We start from the raw sequence: 26439 nt of genomic DNA, 5'->3' as shown, positions 1-26439 counted from the left end.
CGAAGGATATGATTCACGCCGTCTGAGTAAATATCTTCTTCGAGTTTCCTAAGTAAGTTAATCCTATACTTCAATCTACGCTCCTGTAAAGATTCCCATCCTAACTCTAAGTGATTGATACCAATACTTCATCCCTTGACTCGTACTCTGATTATATCGTCCACTTCCCCCCCTTGAAATTTCATTCGACACCAAAAATAAACTCACGCTCCCAGTCTGCTTTCCCACTTCAACTGGCTATTATTAGCCTCCTCGCGAACGAGTCCGTCCATCCAGAGGAGTCCTTCACTGAGACCCTTATTTGTAATTGATAAAAGCCTCGTTTTTTTTACGTCCTAATTGAATACTGTAGCTGTCGACTGTTATGTTCGACTCATACGAGTGGTCAGTGATTGCGAGACGCAGCGAAGAGAGTACGAATCGATTGAAGACGTGGTCGACATTGATTCTATCTATAAAGCCTCTATCACACGGTCATTTTCACATCTACATCCACACAATACCATGCGAGCTACCTCTAGGGCGTTTGGTAGGGGGTGGACCCAGGGTAACCCGTCCCTCAGAATGATAGCTCCATCGATAGGTTTTCAGGGACCAAAAGAATGATCGCTCGACCTATAATTTTCTGAATGACACGGTCATTCCCACCGTCCCTTTTTCCATTGCTTATGCCATCAATTTCCGTATTTAAAACTGTCGTTCAATTAAAAATCCAAGCGTGGCGTTACAGTCGCAGTTGGCGGCCGTACGTTCTGATTGGGTGAAAGACATTTTCAGCGATGATGTCACCGACGGAAAAAAGGAAGTGACGAGTAATGGAATGATCTTCACGCGCAATTATTTTTCGCGATCGCTCCAATGATGAGGATTCCCATCACTTTTTACATCATTCGTCTGGTCGCCTTTTCCGTCGCTGAAACCGTCAATTAAAACACCATTTCAGCCGATCAGAACGCTTGCCCGTATGGAGCGCTTGCAGTGCAACGTTTGACAATTGTGGGAACGACATAGATAAACATAAACACGCTATATATTTTCGTGATGCAGGTCCTATTACAACGAGCTGTGATATCGCAAATGATGCGAAAAGCGACGGCGGGAGGGACCGTGTGATTCAGAAAAATGATCACTAGAGCGATCACTTTTCCGGTTCCGAAAAGCGATCGCTCGAATGATCACTAGCAATAAGAGGGACGAAACAAATGATCGTGTGATTCTTGTTGAATTTAACACCTCTTATATTAAATCAACTTCTTGAATACTACGCCGATCTCAGGGAATCTTAAAGAACGCTTGAAATGACAACTGCACACGTCAGATTTTACACCACAAACTGAACTCCTTTTAATGCACTGACGCCACCGCATGGAGGCGCCACAAACACCGCTTACAGATACATCCAAAAGGGGACAGCACATATAGATAAACAAAAATAGCTGCCAAATACATATTGAATCTTCCACAATCTTAAAAATTCTAGCCTTTAGTAATCAAAGCAGTTTAGCTTTGAACACATTAGCAATCAAATCAATGGTTCACGAATTTACTTCGTGGAATGGTGACATACCAAAAGATAAACTTTGTTATATCCACACAGTATTTATTAAAAACTTTACCGGTTTCGACCAGTTCAGGTCTTTATCAAGAGACAATTTATTACTTCTTGATAATGTAACACGTTCCTCTTTTTTAATGACCTTAAACGGTGGAAACCAGTAGAGTTTTCAATAAATACTGTGTGGAACAGAACTAACTTTATTTTTCATTTCATCACGTAAGGTATCGATTACTATTTAATTGATTAGCCCATTTAAACTGATAACGTGGAAATGGATATAAATCCCACCAGGAAATTTTAATTTAAGTACTCTACCGATTAAATTATCACAGGGTATTCTGGGACGCGATAGGAATAATCAATACGCTGAAAAACATGAACAGAGAGAATGGCTACTATCTCTTTAGCTCGTGAAAGAGGGTCCCACGCGAAAGAAACAAACTGAAAAATAATCTTCCATTGTGAAGGAACTGGCGCCATCAGTCCCTTTAAAGGCCGCTATGCACGGACACACGGTGAATGATCATGCCCTCATTCCCAGGATCATGCGAGCAAAATGGAGCATGTTCTAATTCTCACTGAATGATCATGCGCATGATTGTTCATTCGCGAATTTCTCCGTTATAAACGGCGAATGATTGCATTCGCATGATCATTCACCGTGTATAGCGGCCTTAACAGTCTATGAAAAAACCTTACCGGGTGCTTGACCGGTTGGAATACCGGAAAATAGTCGTCAATAACACATCCCACTCACAATCAGTAAAACCCGGAAGCCATGGAGACATCTGCGAATAATGTATTCTCCTCAAACTATTACCTCATTAAGATGATTATCTCTGAGCATGAGCTTGAGTCCACGGAAGAACTCTACAATAATAGATAATCCATTGAGGGAGGTGCCTCGCCTGGAATCCCGCCCTCCGTTTCATGGTTGCACTAGTGAAAGGTTCGCTGCTGTCCGAGTGGATAAGAGGAATTTCCTTTCACCAACTGGCCGCGGCTGGTTGACTCCTGTGATAAAGCTAACGTTATCAAGCCTCGCAATAGCCGTGATCGTATAGTGGTTAGTACTTTGCGTTGTGGCCGCAACAACCCAGGTTCGAATCCTGGTCACGGCAGTGTTTCACTGAAACGGCACGAGGTGATTTTTTTTCGTTTTCCATCTTCGTCTAACGTTGTTTTTCTCATTTTAGGCGAGAAATGTTCTTATGAAACATTTTTTAACTTTTTTCCGAATGAATTTGACGTGCATTCTGTCTGGTTCACTCCTGTCGTAGAGCTGCCTTCATCAAGGCTCGCAATAGGTTCGAATCTTGGTCACGGTAGTTTTTCAATCACTGAAACGGCACGAGGTATTTTTTTTTTCCTCCTTCCATTTTTTATTCGGTTGCTTCCTGCTGGGGATAACATATCGATTCTCGAATATGAGTTTTTCCCGGCGTATGCTCTGCAGGAATATTTCTCGGGTTTCGGGAAACCCGAGAAATATTCCTGCATATCGATTCTCTCTCATAATCTTTCCATTTTTGTGATGGTTTCTACCATTTTTTCAACTTTCGTTTAATCCTTTCGTAGTATTTAAAAAAATGCATACGAATATTTATCGATAAACCTTACAGATATGCCTCATTGTTTAGGAGGATAATATGCGGTAGTTTTCGTGTGAATGTGGTATAAGTCAGTAAATCTCTAAAGCGAAGAATGCAATGCACACGAAAATGAAAAAGGCACATGCGAGTCTTGATTGTGAAAAAACGAGAAACGCGTGACAATTATTTTTTTACCGAAAAAAAAGACAAAGGCAACTCTTAGATATTTAATGAACTCAAGACAAAAATATTCGGCGAATATCTACACGACAACCCTAAAGGAGGTACAACGAAATAGTGAAACAGTCTCTTCACTTAAAATCGTACGCGGGAATAGAATGAACAACAATCGAGATAAAGCTAATGTCTTTAATTTCTTTTTTGACGGAGTTGCCACTAATTTAACGACGAAAATATCAACGCCTTTGCCTCGAGTAATTAATTTTAAGAAGCTACAAAAGAGTACATGTAAAACTTCAAAAATCACTCTACAAATCCCAGTTTACGGTTGGCTTTCCCGCATGCTTCGCGTATGCGTACACTGTACGCCACACGAGGTATCCCCAGTGGTGGTTAATTCGCTGACTTATCCTCCGTTTTCCTCGCATCAGCCAAGTCCGTTACCCACCTCAGAATCTGCGTCCTAGCAAAAAAAACCTGTCCACCGTCGGAATGGCGGCAAAATCGGATTCGACGTGGGTTGACGGCAGATTATTCCCATTCCCGGATTCTTAACCAAGAAATCGGCAGGAGGCACCCTTTCTTAGTCACCCCCGTTCCTAAAATCCCACCCGGGGTATGATTGCTCTTAGAAAAACGGACGTAAGTGGTTGACGGACGAGAAAAATATAGCCAAAAGGGTTTGCTTATGAAGAAAGGTTATGAGGAAAAAAGTGCAGGGCACGGCGGGTTCAATAGCTGTCCCAGACTGGCGAAGGAAAGGGTTTCGGACTCGATGCAAAAAGGGTTCGGGAATATCGAGAGACCAGGGTCCACTCTTGTTTGAATCCCGAGGGAGGGAGGGGTATCGTAATCTGGGGAGAATGGCCCTTTCGCCCAGCGGGGGGTCCCTTCTGCCGGACCTTGTGGTCCCCCCTGGATGGACCCTGGCTAGCTGCGTTCAGGGGTGGAAGCCAGCGCACTATGCAGGGTGAAAAAAACGGGCGGCTGCGCTAATGACGCACCGGAAGGGTTGAAGGAATCGGGTGAAGTCCATGGGTGGCGGTGACCCCTGCTTTTTGTGACCTCACCTGGGTCGGGGGGGCGATTTCGCTCCAGATTCTGACCCGAGACTTCGGAGCTCTGGATTCTCACGGTGGATATTGGTCAAGGGATCAATCTTCGTCGAGCACAATAACCGGACCCGTACCCCCCCAGAGTTCCAACGGTAAGGATGGACAATTATAAGTTCCGTACCCACCACGATGCGAGTGCCTCTAGTCCGCACTCCCAACGGCCGATCTACTTCATCGACTGCGATGCCTTAGTTTTGAATTTTACCATCGCACCTGCCCATCCGCGTAAGCGAAACCATATGGACATTAACGTCATGCACCACATATATACTTTTGACTTTGCATCTCAAATCAATTGCAGTAATTAATAAATTATCCAGGATTCACAATCGGCGAGAAATGAAAGCGAAACTGAATCAACTCGGTAAGGTTTCATTGACGCATATTATGGTGACCCATAATTATTATTATTATTTGAGCAATTATAATAATAGCTGTGTACCTGTGTTAACTAGATTCGATATAATTGAAAGCCATTAAAACTCAATTAGGTCGATTTCTTATTGTATTCAATATGATGGATTTTCACAAAATTACGCCTAATACCATCACGTCTAATCGGACAGATTACAATCCAGATTCAATGCGTGAGAAATGATCCTATTCAGCGTCATCTTTTCTGAGGTCTTCGTACAATCTTGATCTAAACTGATTAATAGCGGGTAATTAGTAATAAATCAACTGAATTTTCCACATATACTAAATGAAGCAGGATAGAACAAGAGCATAATATTTTTAGTTCTACTATATTAATACGAAGATGTCCAAGAACGATATGTTAGGCCTATTAGAAAGACAGTTAAAGTTTTCCGTTTTGTTTATAACCTGGTCAAATTGCAAAAATAAACGATATCCCATTCTAATTTATTCATGTTGTCGATGTTTCATTTTAATCCTAAGTCATTCAGCTTCCATTGCGGAATGAATTTAATTATTTTAAAATGAGATAATATTATAGAAAAACACAGCCTTATTATCTGGATGCTAAAACTTAGCTGAGAACTAAGGTTATCCAACAACGCAAGTCATAAGCGAAGTTAATTGTTAACATACCCTAGGATTGAGCTGAATCGAAACGTTTGGGCTAGAATGAAGCAATCATTACTTACAAATTACTCAATGGCGTCGCCCAATATTACGATTTTTTGAGTGATGACATTTATAACAAGATAGTATATAGACACATTTCTCTCAGATGCTTTGGTGAATTCCCTTAACTAATACAGTTTGACAAACTATGTTAATTGTAAGTGACCTGTCCAAAAACATATTAATTATACGACAATCTGAACACCATGCTCTTCCCTGATAAATACACTTCCGCACAGGCCTATTCCGTTCTATACCATTCAGCTGTTTTGCAACCATACTCTGACTCAATTCCCTTGGAAGATGTAAGGGCATCTTATACGTCTTATTGTAGTTTAAAATCTCCTAAATGAATGGAAGAAATCGACCAAAAGATGGAAGGAGAAAAAAATATTGAAAAAGAGTTTTCTTTGTCTCTTTTTCCGACTTATAATAATAATTTTCTTTTTTCACAATACTCGCATGTGCCTTTTTCATTTTAGTGTGAATTGCAGGTTTTCACTTTAGAGATTTACGAACTTCGACCGCATTCAAATAAGACTACCGCGAATTATTCTCGTATAAAATGAGGTTTGCATATAGGTTTATCGATAAAAATTCATATGCATTTTTTTACCACAGCTGCAAAAGGATTTAACGAAAGGTTAAAAAATGGTAAAAGTCATAAAAATACTAAAAAGGATGGAATCGATTGTTTATTTCCTAAAGGAATGGAAACAACCGGCGAGAAAAATGAGAGGAGAAAAAAATTACCTCATACCGTTTCAGTGCATGAAACACTGCCGTGACCAGGATGCGAACCTGGGTTGTTGCGGCCACAACGCAAAGTACTAACCACTATACGATCACGACTATTGTGAGACTTCAGATCTAGGTGTGTCGTAAGAATCTAATTCTCATTTGATGACTAGTAAAACGGAAGAAGTGCCAGTCAATTAAGACGGTTAGTTTTCCATTGGCGTCATTCGGATCCAAGGTTTGAAGCCGGCGGGGTGACAATCCGATCTCGGATCACATTATACGCAACAACGATTTTCGGAAATCATTATCCACCTTCAGATTTCAATATCTTCTTTTTGCGATAATTTAAATATCCAAGTGCTTAAAAATCGACGAAAAGTTTTACGACGACAATATATTGATACAACAGCCAGGCATATGTGGGATGTCCACAGTTACGACTAAAATGAAGACTCTTGTCATGGGTTGTCTTGGTGTGAGTTTTACCCATTTCCCCGTCATCATTTTAAAAGGGCTAATTTCCTAAATTATTAACCCTACTGACAAGAAAATAGACGGACCTAGGGATTACGCGCAGGTCGTAATGAACCATTTGCTCAGTGTACATCCCGAGAAAATTTCATTTATCCATCAAGTTCCTGAAAACTCGGTATGCCCTTCCACTATATCCCGCCTGCCTCAATTATTTTTTTACCCTTTTATTCCCTTTACACTCTTTTACTGACCGTAGTCGATCTCAATTCTCTGAGAATATTCATCTTTGCCTCGTCTCCAAATATTTTTATTGGTGCATATAGTTCGTACATTTTTTACGCTAGAGCGTGTGTGACTGTTTTATTAAGAGGCTTACTTCCTCGGCGGAAAGCTTAGTGTTCGATAAGATATTGGTCATTGTTTTTTTTTAAACCTACGCAACACTTCATTTATAATATAAATATACAATACAGATTGTGTTAAATCTTCATTTTCATATTATCTTTAGCTTTTGTCGATAACGCCGTGCAGAGATAAGTGAAAAATTAAAAATATTTGTAAAAAGTTTCAAATGGGTACATACACCACGTATATCTCAAATCTTCGGACAAATAAACGAAATGAAACAAAAGATGTTAAATGAAAGAAGTAATCGGTACCTACCACTCGTAATATGCTAGGACCACCTCCGTAAATATGTTTGGCGTACTTGTACGATATTATTACTAGCTTGGCGTCGATGCAGGTCACGAAGAGAAGAGATCCGAAGAGGCTTAAGGGGTGGAAAGGGTTGCGGACTGGCCATGCGTGAAAATGTGGGGTGACTCCTGACCGGCAGGGACAACAACACGATCGGAGGCCTACGGATAAAAAAGGTCACGGGCTTAGTGCTTGGAGGGGACACCGCATCTGTTTTTGGGGAGGGCAAAAAAAAAAGAGCCCAATGCGTCACCGTAATATTAATGTTCGCCGTCGGAGCCCATTTGCGTGCGTGGGTAAGGGGATTCCGTAAGGGGGGGAATCCTCCATCATTATTATCCACGCGCACTTGTGGAACGGCCGCGTCGGCAGTCTTCAAGACCCGCTCAAACGGTCATCTGTCCACGGGCATTTGAATATTCCGACTTCATTGGCATCCACAGCAAAGTATGGAGGAAATAATTTTCAAGAATTTTGCTAGGGTCGTCCACACACTTCCTTTATTTTCTTATTTCATTTGAGGGGTGAGAAGCCAAGGGGTACAAGTAATTTTTTTCTAAACTGAATTAAGCACAGAAATTGATGGAAGAAATACACAAATACTTGGTGGCCAAGGGATACGAGTGAGCATGTTCTGTACTAGCATCGAGTGGAATATAAAATGCACTACTAAATATCTATTGTATCTCAATTGTTCTTTTTACCTTATCTGTACCTAACTCTATTTAGAAAAAAATCACTTGTACCTCTTGGCACTCACACAGAAAATGATACGCATAAATCAAGGATTCCAATTCAAAGAGCACTTCTTATAATAGACAATAAACAAATAAGCTAATTATATTATATCGTGGAAGGTTACACGGAAATACCACCGGGTCAGGTTCTCCAACTCCATCTCGGCCGACGTTTCGATGAACGAGTTGTCCATCGTCATCAGGGCATGATGATGATGCCCTGATAACGATGGACAACTCGTTCATCGAAACGTCGGTCGTGATAGAGTTGGAGAACCTGACCCGGTGGAATTCCCGAGTAACCTTCCACAATTCTATATGCCGGGAGAGCTTGTGATCATTCTTATTTACATTATAAATAAAACAAAAAACTATAAACCGATACGTGGTAATACCCTTAGTATTTGATAAGTTTGTTGGTAATGTTTAATGGTTATTTTGTATTACTTAAATGAGATAATGGCTGATATTGTTTAAATTGACATAGAAAAGGAATCAATATCGGTGAGGAGAGAATTTATTAGGACGGATATACGGTATAAAAAAGAACACGTAATTATTGACTGCCTGGGTATTACCTTGTGGAGAAGAGAGTTTGAACGGGTATGACAGAAAGGTAGGTACTCTTATGTTGATGAAGGAAACAACAATATTTTATAACAGCTTCAACTGGAAATGAAGGAAAATTAATTGTAAATACCTGACAAGGAGAGCAGAAAATATTGAAAACGAGCTAAAATCGTATTTGTCACAAAGAGAAAATATCCAGCCGAAAAAATGGGAGATGAAAAAAAACATTTCATGACGTTTCAGTAATAAAAACACTACCGTAATAATTGATAAACATTCTCGAAATTTCATTTATTTTCCAATGGGATATTAAACTTAGCTCATAATATAAGTAAGACCACCATCTATATCCGCCGTCCACTTTGACGTATCTGTGTATAAGGATCGAGTGTCATAAAATTACAATGCATATTTATTGGAAAAACTACAAAAGGGGAAACAGAATGCACGTCAAAAACACTCGGGAAAAAGTTTGGAAGTGAGTTATAAGAAGCTTTCTACCCTATAAATAGGAAAACAACGTTAGGCAAAAATGGAAAATGAAAAAAATACACCTCATGCCGTTTCAGTGATTGAAACACTGCCGTGACCAGGATTCGAACCTGGGTTGTTGCGGCCACAACGCAAAGTACTAACCACTATACGATCACGGCTATTGCGAGGCTTGCTGAGAAGCAGCCTTACGGCGGGAGTCAACCAGCCGCGCCTAGTTGGTGAAAGGGAAGGCGTGTCAGTCTTTCGGACCGCAGCGAACCTTTCACAAGCGTAACCATGAAACTGGGGAGGGGGTTCCAGGTGGGGCACCTTCCTCGCTGGATTATCTACTATTGTAGAGATATTCTCAGCATTCTTCCGTGGACTCGAGCTCATACTCAGAGATAATCACCTTCATGAGATCAATGTTTGAAGAAAATACACTAAATATACTACACCAAAAATAGCACTAAAGTAAGCAAAAAAACACTAAAAATGAAGGAACACATATAACTAGAAACGGGCACTTCCGCAATGGTGTAAGGTCACTCCCGAATTGCGGGAGGGTGAAAAAGTAACGCTAGGCGCGCTCGGAGCACCGTAGTGACCAGTGGAAAAACGAACTCCCGAAGACATACATTTATGTCTCCCGCCTGAGTGGAAAAGCCTTCATGGCATATATATATATCTATATATATAAAAGAAAGTCGAAAATCGTGTTAGTTAGAACACTTATAACTCGAGAACGGCTGCACCGATTTCAATGAGATTTGGTTCTTTGGATTCGTCTCAGGCGGGGTTAACATATAGGCCATTAAAAAAAGGATAATTTCACCAAAAAAATTCATCTCTTTCCTATGGACATGCTTTTAGGAGTTATAGTAACACAACAATTGATAAGTCGGTCAAAACTACAAATTAAATAATTTGTTTTGTTTTTACCACTTTAATAACTGAATTTAGTAACAATATAACATTTTAATTACTAAATATATTCAAAATATTAATTAAATTGAAATTACATTTTTAAAATTTAATTCTAGCTGATTGTAAACCCAAGCCGTGGCCCAGCTCGAGTTGACACTTCACTACCGTGTTTGTAAACAAATCTCCAAGCAATTGTTGACAAACGGTAATGTCCGTGTTCCTGTCGAGGAATCGAGTAGTTTTAACTCATTTCCTTGGAATGATTGCAAATTAGTTTCAGCGGAAGGTGAGCTCATCAACAAAGAGTTCCAGAATATGATTGATCACCAAAAGAATCAAAGATGGTTGATTTAGCGAGCAAGAACGAAGATGTGGATGACTAAAACGAGGTAAATTCAAATAGGTCGTACTCTGCATGGATTCGAATCTTTTAAATGTGTAACAAACGAAGACGAAATCACCAACTATCTATCTGAATATTTTTATGTCCTTGGACGTACCTGGCTTACCAAGGCACGATTTACAGAAAAATGTAGTTTCTGTGCTCATGATCTTTCGAAGCCTAAACCAACCATAACTATCCAACGGAACGTGTTTGATCGTTAAAAAAATTGGTGATGAATGTGATTCACGCAACTTTACTCAAAGGAAAATTCAAAGGTTAGGAAGTCCTCATTCCGTAGATTCCATGATCTCAACTCATATGCCCTTTTGAGCTTAAACGTATTCAATTTACAATTCGTGTTGCATTCGTGATAACGATTAAAACATCGCATGGTCATTCTTTCAGTTTTTGTGTTGTTTGTGCTCATGTGCTAATGAAAACCCATGATTTTCTCATGGTCAATTTAGCGTGCTATGTTCACGAGTCGATAAACCATCCTCTGTATTTCTTCCTTCGCTTCAAGTGCGTAGCTAGGATAGGGGGTTTTGGGCGCAGCTAATACCACGGGTCTGTAGGGTATAGAAAACTCGCTAAGGTAAGCGGGAAGTGTGGGGGCACTTCCCCCAGACATTTTTTAAGATAAATGGTCCAAAATAGTGGGTTTTGTGGCTGTGTGAATTAACAAAACAAACACTGTTGTTTCTCAGAAGGTGCTTGACGCAAGACATTAAACCCGAATGTGTAGGGCTCACCGTGGTGCGTTTACGCATGCAGTACGCATGCAAACAGAGATACTAAAACTGGCGCGCCTTAAGCCATTTAATGCGAATGCTGCTTCATAGGGGCTTTTCTTGCACGATTTTGAGCATCAGTCAAGCGTCGGTCTGGGGTCGTGTCAACCTGCCCCCTGAATGGGCCAAGTGTATGCAACAGACTTGGACCTAAAAACATTTTTTTACAGCTAATAACGCAAATAGCCAACAACTGAATGCGTATAATTTTAATTTCATGAACTGCTTTATTAAACCACAATGCCCAAAATTTCTTAGCTAAAACGTAAGAAAATTTGTTGAAAAAAATCCGCGTAAACGTGCTCCGATTCACCCTATGTAGATTCAATAAAGAAAATGTCTTTCTGACAAGCAATTTTGGTACTCATTTACGTAGTTTTATTGAATTTGTATCCTTATTTTATTATAATAAATTAAACATGATTAAAAACGATACAGCCGCTCTTGATTTATAAATGGTGTAAGTAAACTGTAAGTTCATTGATTGTTAGGCGGTACGAAGTTCGCTGGGTCAGCTAGTATATATATATATGTCATCCGCACTGAAAGTGTTAATTCGCATGTCTCCATGCTTCTGGGTTCCTCCGCGTGGATTTTCTTTGCGACGAAAATCCACGCGGTGAAAGGGAATCTCTCCGTAGGGTAACATCTCCGAAGGTAACATCTCCGTGAAACCCAGAAGCATGGAGTCATCATCTAGACAACGCCTCGGAAAACTACGCATCAACTTAATTCGCATGTTTCCATGGTTTCCGAGTTTCACCGAGTGGGATATGTTAGTGACGACAGTTTTCCGGTATTCCAACCGTGGTTTTCAGGTTGAGTTCCGGGATTAAGTTTATTAGAAATGAGTGGATAAGAGCCTCGAGTAGTTGAGTTAGCATTGGTATTTGGAGGATGCGATCGACAGCTAAGGCCATGCGCCATGAAAGAAGGGAAGGGAGGGAAGGGTGGAGAGAAACCCAACGTCGGCCTTAGGGGACTCCTAACGAAAGACGCCAAGGGGACAACGGCTAACGTCCCATCCGACGGACCGAGGTCTACATTTGAAGTACCCTCAACACAGCACTAAAGCACGAATCGGTCATCCTCTGAAAAATCTCTGCCACCGCCGGGACTAAAACCCGGACCATCTGGATGGTAAGCCAACACTCATGCCACCTTGGCTACGCGATCCCCAAGAGTGCCGGGATGAGAGTTCTTCGTCGACTTTTATTGGGCCTGTTTGCGTCAGTTCCTTCGCGATAGGAGATGGTTTTACGGTTCGTTTCTTTCTCATGTGACCCTTTTCCACGAGCTGCAGAGACGCCATCCTCTCTGTTCATGTTATTCGGGATATTCATTATTTCTATGGCTCCAGGTTAACCTGGGATAGAGAGGGAAAGTAGCACCAACATGGCAAATAAAAGTCGACGAAAACAAACCTCATCCTGGCACTCGACCTGAGGACACCGGTTGAAATGCCGGCGAAACTGTCGTCACCAACAAATCCCGGGCGGTGAAACCCAGAAACCATGGAGACAGCTGCAAATCATCGCCGCGGAAAACTAAGAGTTTACTTTTTATATTATTCGCATTAAAGAAGAGAGGTGGGGAAGTATAGTTACCCCGTGGCAGCAACCGAAAAATTCAGCAATTTTTTCTCAAACCGTGGCGAGGATCGGGTTGGTATGGTGGCTTCCCACCCGGTGGGCCCGGGTTCAAATCCCGGCAGTGGCAGAGAATTTTCAGAGACTGCCCGATCCCTGCTTGAGTGTTGTGCGGAGGACATTTCAAGCGCAACACCCCGTCCGTCGGATGGGACGTTAAGCTGTGGTCCCCTTGGCACCATTCGTTAAGAGCATGCTAACGCCGACGCCGGGTTTCTCTCCACCCTTCCCTCATCGCGCAAATGACCTCAGCTGCCGGTCACCTCCTCCAAATACCATCGAGCTATGGTTATCTCCTTCCGAGACCTGCTGCTGGCTGGAAGAGCAGATGTAGAGGTAGGTTGAGGAAAGATAAATAATGCGTACCGAGGAATAGGAAAATGAAGGGGGTTAAGGGAAACCATACGTCAGAGAAGGGCCCGGTTGATAGGCCATGCCATTGCATGGAATCGCGGACGGGGCATTATGTCCCATTTGAAACTTCAAACTGTTTTCTCTCAATGAGTGTCTTCTTAGGGTCGAATGCCAAGACACATTCGTCGTTCGATCGCCCACTCAGGATTCTTTCCAGTTTCCAGGATGCTTACGGAAGGTGTATCGAGAAACGAAGCAGGTCGGCAATAAGAAGAAATCGGCAGTCATAACTCCCTACTTCTATAATTTACTAAAAATTCAGTGTTTCATATTGAAAGTAATTTATAGTTTATATTGAGTATTGAGTACATAGACTCATACCATATCATTTATTTATCTTCATATCATTTCCTCGTTGAAGAGGGCCTATGATGAGAGATGAGAGGAAATGGCGCTATTCGCACCTCTCTTATCCTTAACATACATCTTAACGCGCTCTTCTTGATCTTATTCTCCTTACATTTTCAGTCTGTGTGTCTTTCTGTGTACATGTGTGAGTGAGTTCCTAGGCTTGCCTGTTGAGAGGCTGTTTTTTATCCCTGAGGTATTTACTCCATCCCCGCAAAACATTATAGTAAAAACAGGGTCAGTGTGAAAACGGAAAAGTGAAATACGTTACGGCTTCTGGAGTACTTCATCATACAAACTGTTCCGTAAGTAACTAAAGGTTAATTTCCTCTGAAAAAAATTGTCTAGGAGCTGTTCTGATTAAGAGGATTTTCGAATTAGCGGGACTCCACTCTACCTCTAAATTATCGTCGAGTTGCACACGACGTCTTCAGAGGATTAGAAGGAGGAGATGAAATGATGAGGGTTGGGGAGAAGAAAAACGGCATTGATTGGGTATGGTTATGAGTGAGAGGAAGGAGTGGACACACAAGTGCTGAAAAATTGACATTAGGGATATGGTTACATTTCTCCACGGGAAGGGGAGGTAGGACTAATGATATGACTCTTGAGTCCCGTAGGATTGAAAGCGATATATACATTAAGCACCTATAATAGATTATTAGTTCATATTGCAACCCAGAGCCATGCCCTCGCTATTAATTCATACAACGTCGACGTTATTATTTCTTTATTTCCTTCGTTTAGGTATAATTATTTCTATTTTCCTTTTTTCAACCCTTTTTTCTGCATCCAACCCTTTTCATTTATTTCTTTTCTCCTCCACGAATATTACAAAAGAGGATCCTCAAGTCGGTGTTGTTTTAATGCGTTGTCACCCACTTAAATGAGTTTACAAACGTCACCACTCACGTCGCTAATGGACAAATTGATCCGAGTTTCACGGGGAGATAAGGCATAATTAGGGGATGTTAACCAAAATGTGGATACATGGTGATGCGATCTATCTAATTCATGAATTTTCAATGCTAATCGTTGCAATTGCAAATATTTTACTGCAAAATATTGGAAAAAGTGGATCGCATTGCCCTCATCACCGCGCCGGAGAAATTTTTGAAAACCAATTAAAAAGCGACGGAAGTGGCAACAGAAATCAGTATTCTATGGATTAAATCGAAAATTGAAGCTTGTATGTAGTGGAAGGGCTCCATATTGTCAATAACAGACACTTAGTTGCTTCCACTATATATTTTTTTTAATTGTATATTTTGACCGGTTTCGGCTGTTACAACATTATTAAGTACAGAAAATATATTCTGTACTTGAAAATGGTTTAACAGTCGAAACCGGTAAAAAAATAGAATTGAAAAAAATATATTGTGGAAGTAACATGGTGTATGTTATTGATAAAAGCCTTCTATGGGATAGAATTTGGCCTCCTCTATATAATATTCACGCTAACGCACCTCAAACCCCTACCCTCCATCACTTGCCCGATTTCCCAAAGTAGTTACGCAATGTTGGGCCCGCCCTGATCGAGTTTGCTCGGAGGATGAGTGTGGTGGAGTTGGTCAATATTCTCAACTGTTTCTGTGGTGTAGTGGTTATCACATCCGCCTAACACGCGGAAGGTCCCAGGTTCGATCCCTGGCAGAAACAATTTTTTTTTTCGGCTTGACTCAACAATTCTGAAAGAGCGAATTGAGGTATTATTGGGTCTGTGGGCAGCACTGCCTTTTTAAATTTTTACAAGGAATTTATAATTTGAAACATCCATAAAAAATTATCGCTAAAAACATACTCGAGAGAAATTAATGAATGGAGATACTGATAATATAGTACGTATTTCAGCTATCATATTACGTTAATGAAATAACTGCCTCTTCTTATTAAGAAAATGTTCACTCCTTCGAAGGAGATTAAAATTTATTCCAGATACTTTAGAAACAATTGGAACATGTAAAGGTCCGAAAAACTCGAATTACTTATGCTTAAACAGAGAGTTGGTACACTTTTTCAGCCTGTATTCTGTGAATGAGGCATTAAAAATTTTATCTACTTAATTAATTCACACATGTCGCAGCACGATCCAATATTCTTTGGTTACCTTGAGAATGGGAAAATGAAAGCATGGTTTAAAATAAATTCTGAAGACAAATTTTCCATATCTCCTTTAAACGTTATTATGCACTACCGCCATGATATGCCGGCCATTCCATTCACAGCTTATTGGTCGTTTCCACCTCACCACTTTCTTATAGTGAGGATTAAAATCTAACGACCATAGGACTAAACTAGAGTAGTGGATAGTTCGATGGAGTACCACTAAAATAGCAAATTTCGTATTTATGTTAGAAATTTAAACTTTGACCATACTATGAAGGTTTTCCACGAACTGATGCCCACTGCGATTACTTGTAATGTCAATCGTCCATTCGAAGCGTTTAAGTAAAGATGTTGCCATAGTTATTCATACCCATTTTTTGAAAAGTAATATATACAACTAGCAAAAATAACGGTTGGGATTTGTCTGGAAATACATCAACCTGTGCATTCCATCAACGTTTTTCTCGGAGAAATCTATGCTCTCATTCTTGTTCAAATTGAGCACGCTGTTGTTCTTCAGTTCAATCTCAGCATTCTACATCTTCATAATACCCTGCGAGCCACCTCAAGGGTATTTGGCAGGGGATGACCAATCACCAACGTACTACATGCAAGAGGACCCTCACATGCACACCGCACGGTCATAGAAATATTATGTATAATATCAAAATATACATGCATATTCATAAGAAAAACTTGCCAATAGTTAGTAATTCCTACATGCAAGGTTAGAAATATGGAAAAGACATGCTATGAGTCATCCTAGCGAGTGACGCCATTGATCCTATTAATTGAGACAGCGTTGCTATCTTTAATGGTACGAGGGAAGAATGACATTTTAAATCTCTCTGTTTTGTAGTCTATTTATTTTATTATCTTCTCACGTCTACCATAGTTCGACGGTAAACGAATGATATGATTCACGTCGTCTGAGAAAATATCTTCTTCGAATTTACTGGTTAAATTAAGCCCATACTTCGACCTACACTTCTGTAAAGATTCCCATCCTAACTCGTGTAACATACCGGAAAGTATTTCGTACCTCCGGTTTGGTTTTCCTACTGGCCTTGTATACCTCGTCCTCAGCGCTGATTGTAAAATAAATTAGGATACCACCGAATTCGCAAAATTTTTGTGAAGCGTGTGACCTTGCTCTTTGTGTTGTGCCAAGGTTCAAGGCATTTTGCACTCAAAAAGACTACTTAGCGGACAAAGAAAGAACATAAGCCGAGAAAAAAAATTTCGAAAATTTTTCACGAGGAAAGGGGCTCAATAGATGCTGAGTCAATACTGGTGTGCTTCAGCATCTCAAATAAGGAAAAAGTTAATTACTACGGGAGCAAAGGCGTATATTATTGTGCAATGAGTACCGCAAGTCCACGACACCCACACGAGACTTACAAGGTACGGAAAAAAAGCTTTTCGGGTCAGCCCTATAAAAGGGTTAAAAAACAAGTGATTTATTATTGCAGTAATAAATAGGGCAGCTACATTTGTAATGGGTTGCTAAAATAAACAGAGCGACGAGAGTGCATTACTACTTGAGTTAGGATGGGAGTCGTAACTTGAATGAAGTACGAAATAAAGCCTGAGTAAACAAATTAGATTCAGAGATAACGTGTTCGAGCCGATGACATGAAAGGTATACTTCACTTACCGTCGTATTATGGTCGGATAGAAGACGAGTATAAGATAAAAGAAATACACTGCAGAAAAGAATAATATAAGATGCCGTTCTTTCCTAGGTCTATCAGATATAGTAACATTTGAACCATCATTGTTATCAATCGCTGCAATCACTAGGGTTACCAAATGCATATGCCTTTTTTTCTTTTTTTCACTTTTCTGGTTAAGGTTTGTTGGTCCTTTTCACCATCTAACTGGTTTTATACATGTGTTGGGTTTATTTATCCACTTCATAAATTTCTAATTGCATGATTGGTGTTTACTTTCATGGAGCAATGCGTGATCGGTGACATCTTACATCACTTGACGGCATGTGCATGTATTATGGCCTTTTTTATGACTACGAATACCTAGCGTATTGCGTGCTGCATGTTGGTGCATTCTCACCTCCTGACAATTACCGTTGAGGTGGCTCGAAGTACATTATGTAGATGTAGATTATAAAGTGTATACCCTTACTCTAAAAACCCAAGATATAGAGAGAATAAAGCAATTAATATAAGCATCAATGAACAAACAAGGGTGAATTTCCTCATTAAAAAAGGATGGCTCGACAATTTGTAAACACGATCAAACCGGTAAATCCTTAGGTATTTCTACAGAAGGATTTATTAGCATAATACTGAAATATGTATTTCGATTAAAAAAGCCTAAATGACTTTCGCGGAAGTTGCAAAAAGGCAAGAACTACCACAATATTGTTGAAGCCAAAAAAATTCGTTTGATCTTCTCTGATAAAAGATGACAACGGGCCAAAAAGATGAAGGCTAAAAAAAACATTCACCTCAGATTTTTAGTGCTTCAAAAACCACCGTGACCAGGCTTCGTACCAGGGTTGTAAAACATTGTTGGTTCTTGGATAAATACATTATATTAATTATTATCTTGGTAAATTTTCACTTTGTGCAGTTACGAAAGCTGTTGATATATCAAAATCAGAAAGTGAAATTAAAATATCACGCAATGAATAAACAAGGTGCATGTAATATTTATTGAATTTGTCTGCTTTTAGCATGCGGAGGAGGGAGTTAGGTAGGTACTTTTATGTTGATGAACGAAATAACTTTATTTTGAAAATTTTCACACACAATTGAAGGAAAATTAATGATGAAAATCTGACAGGAATAGTAAAAAATAGTGAAAACGAGATAAAATCGTTATTTTTCCTCACCACCAAAAAGATAAGATATCGGGCCGAAAATATGGGAGAAGAAAAAGAAACACCTAATGACGTTTCAGCAATAGTAACACCACCGTAATATTTGTAAAAATATTCCAAATTTATTCATTTTCCAATGGGAAAATAAACTTAGCTTAAATAGAAGTAAGACCACCGTATATTTCCGCCATCCACTGCGAAGTATTTCTGTAGAACGATCGAGTATCATAAAACATGTATATTACTTGCAAAAACTTCAAAAGGAAGAAAAGAATTCTTAAAAAAATGTAAAGCAATTCTAAAAAAAATGAAAAAAATGAGATAGAAGACGTTTTCTCCCAGAAAAAGAATAAAATCAACGGAAGACAAAGGTACAAAGAAAGAAAAAAACGCCTCATGCCGTTTCAGTGAATGAAACACTGCCGTGACCAGGATTCGAACCTGGGTTGTTGCGGCCACAACGCAAAGTACTAACCACTATACGATCACGGCTATCTCGAGACTTACAATACAAATGCTTACAAAGAAAAGCCATTCTCTTCGGATGGCCAATGGAGCGTAGGAAAGCAAATCTTACGATTTGTTAAAACGTAGGTTTCCGCGGCGATGGTTTGATCTCTGTATTTCTTCCGCGTCAGCTTGTTTATGGACAACAGTTTTGCTGGCTATCCTGCCAGCGTCCTCAGGTGGAAGGTGCACGAACAAGCTGACGCGGAAGAAAACCCTGAAGGAATGCAGAGATCAAATCTTACGATTGCTTTATTTTATTCGCTGGCGATTCTATGAAACGGAGAGGGACGGACTTATTATGACCGTACTTGAATTATAAGAATAAATACCATCGTCTTAGCCCTACATAAAGCAGATGCGTAATGGGAGAGACATACACACCCTCTGCCATACTCCGAGGAGGTGTCGCACATGGTATCATACTGATAGCGGTTAATATGAAGCCAAGCTGGCTGAGGAGTAACCAATGGATGGAGGTAACAATTAAAACATACGAATTCATAATCATTAGGGGGTACTAGGGAATGTTAGCTCGGGTTATCAAGTGGCAAGGCGATATAGGATTTTAACATTTTAATGCAGGTGGCATGCGCAGAAGCCGAAAATCCAATTCTTCTATTCAATGGTTTACGGCCACCACGCGTCAACTACCGCCGGTATTGCAGCTAACTGATGCCTAAAAATATGGGCACATAAGGTGCCACGAGAAAATATCTATCTCACCCGGGATTTGAAACCGGATATTCTGACTGCTACGCTAAGTATTCAAGCCATATTGTATGCATGCTAGCCAAAAAATTAAACTTGGCTTAGCCATTGTGTTAGCATACCCGAAATGCAATGTGTAGGTCCGTGCCCAAATCCCCGCTAATCCAAATATATCTTTCAGAGAAAAATTCAACCTTGGTGTAGATCAAAGGGATATTCTCTCTAGATCTTCGGTCAATAAGATTAGAGTCAACATTTTATACTCTACATCTACATTGAGAAAGTTGTTTCAGAAAAAATTGACCGAACACACAGGTTGATGAAATTCAAGAGAAGTCCGAAGCGAGAATTCTATTCTTGTTCAAGCCGTAATAATTACTTTTCCATATTTGAAATGTGGCATCACACTCATATTGAATGCGCATTTTCTGAGCTAAACCCCGAGTAATCTATGCGAGGCGAAAAATGGGCATAAAGAATTATGATAACGGCTCTTTATATATTTCTTAAAACACTTCAAATGGACGATTGACATAGTACGTAATCGTAGCTGGCATTATTTCGTAAAAAATCTTTCTTATTAGGAGCTAAAAAAAAATCAAAATTTTTCTATTTCCACATGAGGTTTTAGGAAATAACCAAATTGCGACCTCTTAGATATATACGACATATGCTACTTTGGCTTTACCTCATCCGTCATTCTAGTTTAGTTCTCTAGTCGATGGGCTCTCCATAAAAAGTGCTCAAATTGACGTAACGACAATGACTAATGAGCTGTAAATAGAATGGCCAGCACGCTATGGTGGAAGTTCTAAATAATTTTTAAAGGAGGAATGGAAAATTAGTACTCTGAATGCATTCAATGCTCGTACAATATATTCATTCATTTTAGATTAAACTCTCAATTTTCCGTTCTCAAGGTAATGGAGATCATCGTATGGTGCAACGAAACCAGTGAATAAATTCAGTGGACAAAATGTGTAGTGTCTTATTTACAAAAAAATAAATATGTGGTGAAAATTGAATCCTCTTATTATTTAAACTTTTGAAGTTTTCTGACCTTTGAATATTTCTAATATTTTTCAAATCTTTATATATGTTTTATCCCCTGTGGAGAAGTGATGATTGCCTAAATAGAGGAGACATATATTTCAACGTAATTTGATAGCCGAAATACGTATATTCGGAGTGCTTCCATTCATTATTTTTCCTCAAATAAGTTTTAATAAGGTGATAATTTGTTATGGATGTTTAAACTATTAATTTCTTTTTAAAGATTGAAAAAGGCAGTGCAGCCCACAGAGCCGATAATACCTCCATTACCTATTTCAGAATTGTCGAGTGAAGCCGAAAAAAAATTGTTTCTGCCAGGGATCGAACCTGGGACCTTCCGCGTGTTAGGCGGATGTGATAACCACTACACCACAGAAACACTTGAGTAAAAGTTGAAACCTGTCAAGTCAAATTCTTCTATCCGACTGGCTCAGGGCGTTCCAACCATTGCTCAACTGCTTTGGGAAATGTGGCAAGTGGCGGGTGGGGTGTGGGGACCAAGGAAACAAGAGGTACCGAAAAATAACGATAAACGAAGCCCCGGTGAAATAATTGTCCGAATTATTTTCGGCGCGACTGTTACAAAAGAGGGCATCTACATCTACGCAATACCCTGCGAGTCACCTCTGGGGTGTTAGGCAGGGGGTGATCAATCACTAGCATGCAGCATGCAATTGGACTCCCACATGCACACCACGCAGCACAAAAAACGTCACACATGCTAAAATATTATACCAACATATGCTGTTAGAAATAATAATAAAATTAGGAAACATGCATTAAGTTGCTGCACCTCATGTGGAAATAGAAAATTTTTGATTTTTTAGCTCCTTATATGAAAGATTTTTTTACGAAATAATGCCAGCTACGATTACGTACTATGTCAATCGTCCATTTGAAGTGTTTTAAGAAATATACAAAGAGCCGTTATCACAATTCTTTATGCCCATTTTTCGCTTCGTATAGGCTACGCGAAGTGTAGCTCAGAAAATGCGCATTCAATATGATTGTGATTCCACATTTCAAATATGGAAAAGTAATTATTACGACTTGAACAAAGAAAAGGTACCTACTTCCAGTTGACTCTACCAGCCAACGAGTTACCAACGGAACTGCCCAAAAACCATCTAGATGGGATCGTATCCATTGTCATATCAATGTGGCATTGACCAACAAGAACAGCAAGAAACCTTCGGCTCACAACCGGCTGTGGGGTTTAGTACCTATTGTTGCGCCCAAGGATCTTTTGGTGGGTTTTTCAATTAATAATGATCAAGTTCCACAATTAATTAGAACGCCGGGAAGACCCAACTAAGGGTTGCAAAGAAAGGGGCAAGAGTTTGGTGCGGTACTAATGAGGACTAAAAAGGTACGACACGATGTAAATGGGATCCACGGGAGGCTGAACCTACCAGTTGCCCATTCAGGTGGACAGGTGGAAAAATGAGTCAGGCCTTGGGTGAGGCGGAACTTAGTTTTTTTGTAGGGCCTCGTCTTTGTTACTCGCGGAGCGGCGACTGAAATGATGTTTAATCAAAGTCCGTGAGCGACAAATGCCAATGGTAGACATCTTCATCGCCGAGACGCTGAACTCGTACCCTTGCATAACGAATACTCTTTTTTTTACGATCAAACTGTCACACTCATTTTAAATTTTTTTATTCCAGCGTTTTACATTTTTTTATTCAATGGGTGGGATGGTGCCTCGATTTGGTACCGTGTTTTCCTAAAACATATCACAAAGCGACTTGCTTCAATGCTATCTTGACAGCGAAAAGATGAGCTTCATGAGACAAGATTATAGATGCATGAATATTTATATATTTAAAACCACAAAAATGCCTTCGAATAAGGCATAAGGAATAAGTATTCTTCGTAGAAAATGCATGGACCAGCATATTCACTTGAGTGACAGAATATAACCGCTGTTTTCAATAGGTTTTGCATGAAAAATGAGCAATGGCTTTAAAATTGGCGCTCGTGACATAAAAATAAATAGGTAAAAAGGCAGAATGGACAGACAACAATATATATCGACGATGCGGTATCTACACACTACCCCACAAGATGTCCTAAAAGCGTGTGGCGGGGGGTGTCAGGAAACCAGCCGTTTGAAAATAAAAAGAAAATGCTCTGGCGAAGTTCCGCTTAGCATTTATTAAAGCTCTCTATTATTTGGGGGAAGAGCGAATTCCCACACCTATCCATTCGGCATAATACCTCTCTTAATTTTTCGTATCTGTCGCACATGTAAATACAGGAGGTTTCTAATATGATGTTCTCCGTGTCGCTCTTCCCTGTCTGTAGCGGTCCCGGCCGAATACGCAAATTTCGTTTAGTGCGCGGGGAGGAATTTAATGAGTTTTCACATTTGTATCAATTGCTAAATAATAATGATCGTAGTAACATAAATTCATATGACGAATACGAAATGCTTTGGTTGCAACATATTTACGGTAAATGTGGAAAAAACGATGCGTCTGTGCGTCAGCATAAAAGTGACCGACGACTCAAAGTCTGGTAGTTGGTGAGTTTTTAGGGGAAAATCAACATCGTTTAAGGAATATTCCCTAAGAGAAGCAACAAATAATCATAACTTTAAAGAAATTCAAAAGAAGCTAATGGCTCCAAACTCGCATAGTGTATTTATTTTTTACCTTTATTCTGTCTCCTTAGGGCGATACATAAAAAAAGTGACCTCCTTTTAATCTTCCGCTCCGATTTCTCTTTTCATCCCGCGAACTTTCAAACTTGGTATGTAGCGATAGCCACTTCGGGCAGGTTCCCGAATTCCAGCATCGTCTTTAGAGCACACATAAATCAATGTCAAAGAAAAACTAATCCAACATGTTCAACCAATTATGATTCGCGAAATCAATTTTCGTCACCTTCTGAAGGCCTGTTTACTCGTTACATAAACACGTACTAATTAATTTTAAAGTGTATGGACGCGAGAATGAACGCCAAAATGATATATATGATATGCTGTGTGATTTGTTTTTTGACCATCAAAACTATAAAAATCCATGAACAGAAAATGGGGCTAGTTCAAATTTCATGTGTTCATTGGTAAATGGTCAATTTCAGTCCTCCACAATCGTTCTTGCATTTAGGCGTAGAGGTTTAAGTACCTACCGTGTTTCCAGGCCGTTTGAAAAAAATATAAAGTCCTGCAAAGTGGAGGAGGGAGGAAAACCGCAGACAAAACTGATAATTATGGCGTATTAAGGTGAAAAGGCCACCTAAAATAATCGTTAATAATGGAAATTAATGGTAAACAATCATTTTAATCTGAAATTTTAGTTAAAAATATAATTTAGCTGTACTTGATATTCATCATTTTTAGTGTTATGTGAATTAACAAATAAAAACAAAACTATGAAACATCTTCTTTTTTAATCGATGGTTTTTCGTTATGATTTATAAATTTATAATTGGCCATTTATTTCGTTCAACGTTTCCATTTGCATTACCACTATCGTCAAAAATTGGAGTTTTTGCTGAAGTAAGTGATATATAATTATTATTTTAATAATAACAACAATCAACCTTCGTTATAACAAGCAGGTATTGCGTAATTTTATATTTGGTGACCGATTCATATGTTCAATCGTGCACACTTGCAGTCTGATAATTCCCACTGCCACACTAATGCTTTCCGGTAAACGAGAAAAATTACTAATTATATGTTCAGCAAGTACTACAATGTCCGTTCGCATTCTTTCGGTATATGTCTTAAAATAAAATTTTAGTTATCGTAGTCTGATACCACCTATCGTCACAAAGTTATGGAAGCTGTAAGAGCGTTTCTTATGCGTATATTTTTCATGAACGGTGGCCTATTTTTTGCATTATTTTAAAAGTGCATTCCAGTGAAATTATTTTACAACTCGTAATTTCTTTTTTTCGTGAGCTGATCTTGCAAACGCTTGCTTCTCTTCGCTGGCAGTGCTATGACCTATAAGATTATTACTCGATTAAAAAAATTTGCTTTGGTAGGGCAATTGGCTACCTCGGTTTAATATAATTTGGATAAGGTTTGCCTGATGATGCAATCCTGATTCGTCGGTCCCTACAGTTGGTTTTCTTTCAGCGGATGAAGATGGTGAACTCCCGCGGTTGCAAAGTATCCAGGAGGGAATCCCATTAGCTAGCCTGGTGTTCACTCATGTGGACAATGCGAGCTCCCACGTGGCATGGATAAGAAGCTATGTAAATCGCGTAATCAGCGTCAGAGAATGGCCTCTAGGCATTCCGCTAACTTGCGAAACATCTCAGTTTTACGTGATAGCAAGGAAAGCATGATTGCTGCTGGGGCATAAATGTTTATTTTTCATTCTGTTAATTTGTGTGCAATCCTGAATGGTACCAAGGTCACTTGAAATGAATCTCTCTATGGTGTATACATCCAATTCCCTTTCAATTCTGTATACAATTGAATGTGCTCATTGACTCTTTTGTAATTTGTAGATGTAGATGTCTATGAACTGTTTTCAAGCACAGTTTCGGGCTGGTATTCATAATATGGGGTCTTCGTAACTACTAATTTGTGATGGTAGGCCACATTTTGGTGAATAATTTTTGCGACTTGATTTTATGTCTATTTAGTTATCATTATAATTATCATCATCATCTTCTTCTTTTCCCTCTTGCTATCTTGCAAGGCTTCCTAACAGTGAACGGACCAGGTCAAGTTCAACTGTGTTTTGTTCAGCTTTTCTACCGTAAGGAACCGTCGGACAGTATTAAAGGTGGCCAGGATCACTCACTTTTGTATTTTTGGTAGTATATTTCCAGGCATGATTTTACGAGATAATGCTAATGCTTTCTTTACGAGATAGCAAAGTTCTACATATATAATAATTTTGGGACGAGTGTGCTTTCTGTGTGGTTTAACGGGATTTTTACGTCTATGAGGGTAGTTTGTCGCTGTATTTTGTCTATATTTTGTCTATGATGACTATTTCCGGTCTTTTGCTTTGAATTGCTCGGTTAGTTCTGAATATGGATGCCCAAAAATCCTTTTTTCTTTCCAGTTCCTGACGCATGATCATTGCCACATTTTCTTGTTTATTCGCGTATTCCTTAGTATTTAAGGTCTCACAACTTCCATAATATGCTCTATTGCCTCAGCTTGCTTTTTACATCCTCTACATTTTGGGTATCTTTTCTTTTAACATGAACTTGCTGTAGTTCTTCGCCAATATTCTTCGCTGGTATAACCATGAAATATTATTTTTAACGTTTTAAATGGCACTGTCTACCGCTTAAAACGAAATCGTAAGTCGCTATAGTATCATCAATATTTACAAATACTTAAAGTTGAACGAAGAATATTATTTACCTGAATGAGTACTTCAGAATAATCAGAATACTGAATAGGTATTAACATGATTCATAATAAAATCAATTTGTCATACTTTGGGCAGAATTTACAGGCAATACGAAAGATAATTATGCCTCATAATCTTGTA

At 39.4% G+C, this 26439-nt stretch overlaps 5 non-coding genes across 5 annotated transcripts; 2 read left to right on the top strand and 3 right to left on the bottom strand.

Annotated features, from left to right (window-relative positions):
- Positions 1-2607: 2607 nt before the first annotated feature.
- On the top strand, positions 2608-2679 carry Trnah-gug. Its single transcript has one exon. It is a non-coding gene; the product is annotated as a tRNA-His (tRNA).
- A 6657-nt stretch (positions 2680-9336) lies between these two features.
- On the bottom strand, positions 9337-9408 carry Trnah-gug. Its single transcript has one exon. It is a non-coding gene; the product is annotated as a tRNA-His (tRNA).
- Positions 9409-15329: 5921 nt separating this feature from the next.
- On the top strand, positions 15330-15402 carry Trnav-aac. The gene has a single exon. It is a non-coding gene; the product is annotated as a tRNA-Val (tRNA).
- Positions 15403-19114: 3712 nt separating this feature from the next.
- Trnah-gug lies at positions 19115-19186 on the bottom strand. The gene has a single exon. It is a non-coding gene; the product is annotated as a tRNA-His (tRNA).
- A 2085-nt stretch (positions 19187-21271) lies between these two features.
- Trnav-aac lies at positions 21272-21344 on the bottom strand. The gene has a single exon. It is a non-coding gene; the product is annotated as a tRNA-Val (tRNA).
- Positions 21345-26439: the final 5095 nt, after the last annotated feature.

This window comes from Ischnura elegans, chromosome 6 (genome assembly GCF_921293095.1).
Source record: "Ischnura elegans chromosome 6, ioIscEleg1.1, whole genome shotgun sequence".
Lineage (NCBI taxonomy): Eukaryota > Metazoa > Arthropoda > Insecta > Odonata > Coenagrionidae > Ischnura > Ischnura elegans.
The sequence above is the reverse complement of the archived record's forward strand: the minus strand, read 5'-3'. Positions and strand labels throughout refer to the sequence as shown.